Genomic DNA, 6,879 nt, shown 5'->3' on the forward strand with positions numbered 1-6,879 from the left:
GACTATCACTTTGTCCGTGATCTGATACAGGCATCCGAACTACGTTCATGGAATTCATCACTCATCACGTACCTTTGCTGGTGCCTATCGTGATTGAAATGTGAATACTGCATGAGAGAGTTGAGGTAGTCGCTGCTGAGTGCTGACGCCTTCCATCTGTTCCGTCTCTCTCGGGCGGATGAAGCTTTGGGCCATCCACAGTTGAATGATGAAATCCCCTCCAACTCCCAGCCTTTTGGAATTATGGAACAAGTATGCAAAGCACGGCTTCAGATAGTGGGGCAAGTGTGTGTTGGTAGCTCGGGCTGAGAGCCTCTACGAGCCATTGCCCTGTGTCAAGTTGGACAAGGGGCATCTCTTCGCTATTTTGTCCAGCTCTTCTTCGATCGATTGTATCCTATCGTATATATTTCGTTGAAATAAGAGACGCATAGGATTCACAGGGCCTAGGAAATTGCCATGAAAATAAAAAGTATATTGATCTAAATCGAAATTGATTTAGATTTAATTTAATTAAGTTATAATCGAACTAAAATTAATTGAATTAAAGAAGTTCAATCGATTTAAATTGGGTTAAGAATTTTATGAGCAAACTTATCTTCTTTCTTCTTCTTTTTTTATTCTCCGCCTCATTCTTTTTTATTCTCCGCCTCATGCACAAGCAGAGACGGATCTAGAATTAGAGTGGGGCTTGAACTTCTTGTAAAAATTGAAGCTTCTTGTAATAAATGGGAAAACTATTTTGGTGAGTTATTCTTTACGCTAGTATTTGACTGCGGATGAGAAATAAAATAAATTAAAGACCAAAAATAAACCAATTAGAACAGTCGAAACTACGGTTGCTTTGATTGAATTGGCCAAAAGAAAAATAAATAATAAATAATTATAAGGATGAAAAGAAAAGAAAATAAAAATCTTACTCTCTTTTTCAACGGACGCGATTAGCTCCGACAATTATATAAAAGATAAAACAAGAACAACTGTTATTGGAGAGGAAGACTTCTCTCAATTGTTTTAAAGCAACCCTTCAAATAAAATTAAAAACGATAAAAGTTAATAATAATAATAAGAAGAAGAAGAAGAAGAAGAAGGTGTCCGAACTCCCCACAACTCCCCTTAAGTTTTTAATGGAAATTTTAAACAATTTTTCCCCTTTTAAATAAAATTAAAAAATAATAATAGTTCAAAATAAAAACTAATTAAAGAGGATGAGACCGTGAGAAGTTGACCGAACCCGAAGTCCGGTGGATAAAAAGCGACAATTGAAGAACAAAGTAAAACTAGACGCTCTAAATTAAAATTTCCATTTTTAATTTTTTAAATTCTTCGAGCTACAATTTTATTGGTGTATTCATCCTTAGATAAGGTTATCAATTAATTAAGCTCGAGTAGATTTGAGTTTATATTTTGATATTTAAATAATATATTTTAGACAATATATGAAAAATAGTTAAGTAGTTCAAAATTAACCGAATACTTGACAGTGTGTGAGAGAGAAGTCGAGTAGATCATAAAGGATCAGATACTTAATTGAAAAGTCCTAACTAGAGATTAGGCAAAGTAAAGTCCTAACTCGAGGGTTAGGCAAAGCAAAGTCCTAACTCAAGAGTTAGGCAAAGCAAAGTCTAAGTCGGTCAAGGAGGATCACACATTGGTAAAGAGAAGTCCTAACTGTAATTAGATAAACAAAGTCCAAATGGGTTAAAGAGAACCGCAAGTTGACAAAGAAAAATCCAAGTGGGTGAAGAAGGATCACACTTTGACAAGGGAAAGTCCTAACTGAGGTTAGGCAAGAGAAATATCTAAGTGGGTCAAGCAAGACCACCTTTGGTAATCGAAAGCCCAACGAAAAGTTGGCAAAGAGAAAGCCCAAGTGAATCAAAGGTTGACCGGACACTTGGCGGTCATAAGTCCAACAAAGAGTTGACATGAAGTGAGGAAATTCGAACGTAGCAAACTTCCAAAAATTTATAGCTTTTGACTTGGATATCGGAATGAGATGATTTTGGATGAGAAACAAAGCTTGTTTAGAGCTTTACACATTTTACTGCTTACCAATTGATTAGATAATTGTTTGGGGGAATCCATCAAGTAATCGATTGGTTAACGGACCATAGTACAGAAAGTGTCTTGATCAATTGGATAATCAATCAAGATCTTTTCCAATTGATTGGGTAATCGATTGGGAGAGTTTGTGAGTGAACAGTGAGCTTCTAAATCAATTAGGTGATCAATTGAAGTTGTCAATCGATCAGGTGATCGATTGAGAGCATTTCTTCACGACGAACAATGAGTTTTCCAATCGATTGGGAAGAGAAACTTGTGATAAATAGTGGGCTTCTTAATCGATTAGGTGATTGATTGAAGCTGTGTAATCGATTGGCTAATTGATTGAGAGAAAAAGGAAAGAGACGTTGCGAGGTTTGGATGGTCTATTTGCTTGGATCTGACGTGATAATCGATTGAGAGTAAGACCAATTGATTGGAAGCCCTAATCTGTGGATATAAAGGCGTTCACAAGGATTCAAATAAACTTCTTCTTCTCCACTCTTCACCACCGGTTCTTGGAAGATTTTGAGGGAAGTGCTACTACATTTTTGAGTCTACAATTGGCATTTCAAGCAACAAGAGATCTAGAAAGCAATGCTCTCATTTGTATTGTATATTTATATCTTGTTTTCATTTTATTTTTATATGTGAGATTGTACGATTGTTTCCGAGAATGATTGTTTTTTATAGTAGTGTCTGCACTGTGTGAATCCTTGAATTAGTCACCTCAAGGAGGTAGATGTTGGTCCTCTGTGGTCGGCAAGAGGGGGATGAATTACCCTAAAAATGCAAAATACCCTTTCCAGAACTTTTGACTTTAATTAAAATAAACACTTTAATAAACGAACTAAAATGCATAAAAAGAAGTATGAGACAAAAGTATTTACTTGGGTTGCAAGTAGGGAGGTTGCTAATCTAAGGCAAGTGAAACTCAACTAGTCGACATCTTCTTTGACACAAGTTGGAGGCGGAGAAACCTCGTACAGAATGTTGAAAGCATAGAACTTTGAAGAACAGAATGGAAAACAAATACAGAAAGTGTTGTTTTTCTACTGAAGAAGACCAGAGCTCTATTTATAGTCTACTGGTCGAAACTAGCCGTTTGCTAACGTGGCATCTCTGGGCACTTGGACCCTCTCCGAGTGCCCCTAGAAAGGGAAGTTCTATCTTCATGCAACGACTTTGGAACGACTGATTTTTTCATGTCTGGGCATCTAGATCGGTCTGGGTGCTCGAACCGATGTTGATGTGGATCTGAAAGTGATTCTATAGCAATGGCTCTATGATGAGGCGCCTATTAGGTGCCTTGGTGGTCCAAGCGCCAGGACTAGGTGGTCCGAATGCCCTGACAGTTTAAGCGCCCGAACTAGGTGGTTTGGACTTTGAGACGGTCTGGGCACTCAGATCGGTCAGCCACCTGTTGACCGTTTAACTCCTTCTCCAATCGCTGGCTTTATCTTTGGTTGTTTGGGTGATCCTCCGGCCTTCCAGAGTTGAGCTCACCCAAGCCCAACTCCGGTCTTCTCTTTGAATAATCTTCTGCTCTGGCTTCTCATCTCTCGGAAGCATCGTGCACATCCTTCTCACTCCACTGGTGTACTCTTCCATAGCTTCTCATCCCTTGGATACATCGATCTCATCAACTCAATTCCCATGTCATCTTTCTTATTAGCTGCATTTTCTACTCGACTTCTTGCATTCCTAAGCTCTTTCACACTTAAATACAATGCTCAAATACACAAGACCTAACTTAACTTTGTTGATCACATTAAAATTAACACGGGGTACTTACAGTGGATACCAAGTAAATCTTAGTGTTAGCAATTGCTTCAAGTTTTCCAATGTAGATCATCATCAACAAAGTGATTGAAGCTAATTACCCCCTTCTAGCTCCTAGAGTGTCCTAATAAATGATATCAGAGTGAGATCACTCTTTATTAGACTAATCAGTGAGAGAGTCACGAGCTAGAGGAAGAAGAAGAGGTTGAGGCTTGAAGCCCTAATTTCAACAACTTAAAGACTTATTTTCAAAGGAGCTTAAGTTCAAAAATGGAGTGCCAAGATGAATTTAGATATGATATACGAGCACCTCCACTCAGAATTGAAAGCTTCGACATTTGGAAATCGAGGGTTAAAAACTTTTTCATGATAGAGATAGAGCAATGGTTTTCTCTAATGGAGGAATTTTAAGATCCAATGAATAGCAAAGGGAAGCTTCTTAAGAAAATCAAATAGACTGAGGAGCAATTAAGAAAATTCAAGGCAAACAATAAAGTAACCAAAATTTTATTTAATTTATTTCCTAACAATATTTTGTGCAAAATAGGATATTACAATAATGCAGACAAATTATGGAGTAAATTCGCTAAACTCCATAAATTTCCATTCTCAGCGAAATGTAATGAAAAAGGTAAAGAGGGAAACTCTTTGTTTCAAATACAAGAGGATTTGGATGTTGAGAGATGTTCAATATCCGAGGAAGGAATTTAAGAAGCATCAATCTCAAGGATTGAGGGGGAGAGATCATTGACATCGGGATAACAAGAAGCCTCATCATTTGGGTTAATAAAAAAGAACATGGTGCCACCTCCACAAGTTAGCAAAGCACAAATTGCGAAGGTATGTCAATTTCAAGTTGTAAAAATAAAAATCACATTATATGCTTTGAGTATAGGGGAAAACGACACTATAAGAGTAAGTGTCCAAATTGGTGAAGAAAAAGGCTCAAATGACTCTCAAGTTGCAGGAGAAGCTAAAAGAGGCAGCCCCGTGACACGCAAGGGTAAGGAATACATTGTGTAATTTTCTTATAATAAAAAAATTACATTATCAGAGTCAATGTCCAAATGGGAGAAATTTGACCAAGAAGAGAGGAGGAAGCTCAAGTCAAGGGGGATCTTCAAAGGATAAACCCAAGATACCACTAGTTAATGGTACTTACTTATGTCATGATAAAGAGCATGCAAGCTTCCAAGGATGAGTTGGAAGCTTCCAAGGACGAGCTGACAAGCTACAAGGCAGGGGAGCATGATCGGCTTGGGGTATTTTGAGTGGAGTATTTGAGCTCCAAGGACTTCAATGTGATGATGACCAATCGGACCTCCAAAATGTTTGATTATGGCGCAGAGGGAGCTATTAAACAACTATGGGAAGCAGGCCACTTAACTGCCAAGCTTCCTAGGAACTTCATTCGGCACCAGAAGATTTGGAGGGCATTCCAGAAAACTTAAAGACTTGTGTCACCTTGACTACGTATATTTCTCTCGTCCACTATTTGCCTTTGATGCTTGTTTCATAGTCTTATGCTATGTCTTTTTTTCTTGGCATAGCGTTACTTCACTTACTCAAATTCAAGAAAGTAATAGTTGAATTATGGTCAGCTTATGCAAGTAACACTTCGATCACTTAGGAAACTTCACACTCACGGCAGGAAGGCCACATGCTCGAGTGAAATCCCGCTTATAGCTCAGCTTTAAGGCTCGAGAGTTTACAATTGAACTGAGGCATGTGAGCAAGCATGCTTATAACTCGACCGAGTGGCTCAAAAGTCTGGGACTTAGTCATGAGAACATGCTCACTTATAACTCGGTCGAATGACTCGAAAGTTAGGGACTTAGGTATAAGAGAATGCTCACTTATAACTCGATCGAATGGCAATAGATTCTAGGACATAGGTGTAAGAGCATGCTCACTTATAACTCAGCCTAATAGCTCAAGATTTTGGGACTTGGGCATGAGAGCATCCTCACTTATAACTCAGTTGAATAGCTTGAGAGTCTATGACTTGAATGAGAGCATACTCACTTATAACTCAGCTGAATAGCTAGAGAGTAGGGGACTTAGGTGTGAGAGCATGTTCATTTATAACTCGATCGAACAACTCAAGAGTCTGGGACTTGAACATGAGAGCATACTCACTTATAACTCAACTAAATAGGTTTAAAGTCTAGGACTTAGGCATGAGAGCATGATCACTTATAACTCGGCCAAACAGCTTGAAAGTCTAGGACTTGGTCATGAGATCATACTCACTTATATCTCGGTCGAACGACTTGAGACTCTGGAACTTAGGCATGAGAGCATGCTCACTTATAACTTAACAAAATGGCTTGAGGGTTTGGAACTTGGGTGTGAGAGCATGCTCACTTATAACTCTATCGAATGGCTCGAGGTCTGGGGCTTGGGCGTAAGAGCATACTCACATATAACTCAGCCAAATGGCTCGAGAGTCTGGGACATATGCGTGAGAGAATGCTCACTTATAACTTGGTCGAATGCTCAAGAGTCTGGGACTTGGGCGTGAAAGTAAGCTCACTTATAACTCGATCAAATGACTCGAGAGTCTAGGACTTGGGTATGAGAGCATGCTCACTTATAACTCGACTAAATGGCTCGAGAGTCTAGAACTTGGGCGTGAGAGTATACCCACTTATAACTCGGTCGAACAACTTGAAAGTCTGAGGCATAGGCGCGAGAGTATGCCCACTTATAACTCGGTTGAACGGCTTGAGAGTCTGGGACTTGAGAATGAGAACATGCTCACTTATAACTAGGTTGAACAACTCGAGAGTGTGGGATTGGGTGTGAGAACATGCTCACTTATAACTTGTTCAAATGGTTTGAGAGTCTGGGACTTGAGCGTGAGAGTATGCTCACTTATAATTCTATAGAATAGTTCAAGGGTTTGGGATATAGGTGTGAGAGAATGCCCACCTATAACTCGGCCAAATGGCTCAAAAGTTTGGGACTTGAGCATGAGAGCATGCTCAATTATAACTTAGTCAAACGACACAAGAGTCTGGGACCTAGGCATGACAGTATGCTCACTTA

The sequence above is a fragment of the Zingiber officinale genome, chromosome 3B (genome assembly GCF_018446385.1).
Source record: "Zingiber officinale cultivar Zhangliang chromosome 3B, Zo_v1.1, whole genome shotgun sequence".
Taxonomy (NCBI): Eukaryota; Viridiplantae; Streptophyta; class Magnoliopsida; order Zingiberales; family Zingiberaceae; genus Zingiber; species Zingiber officinale.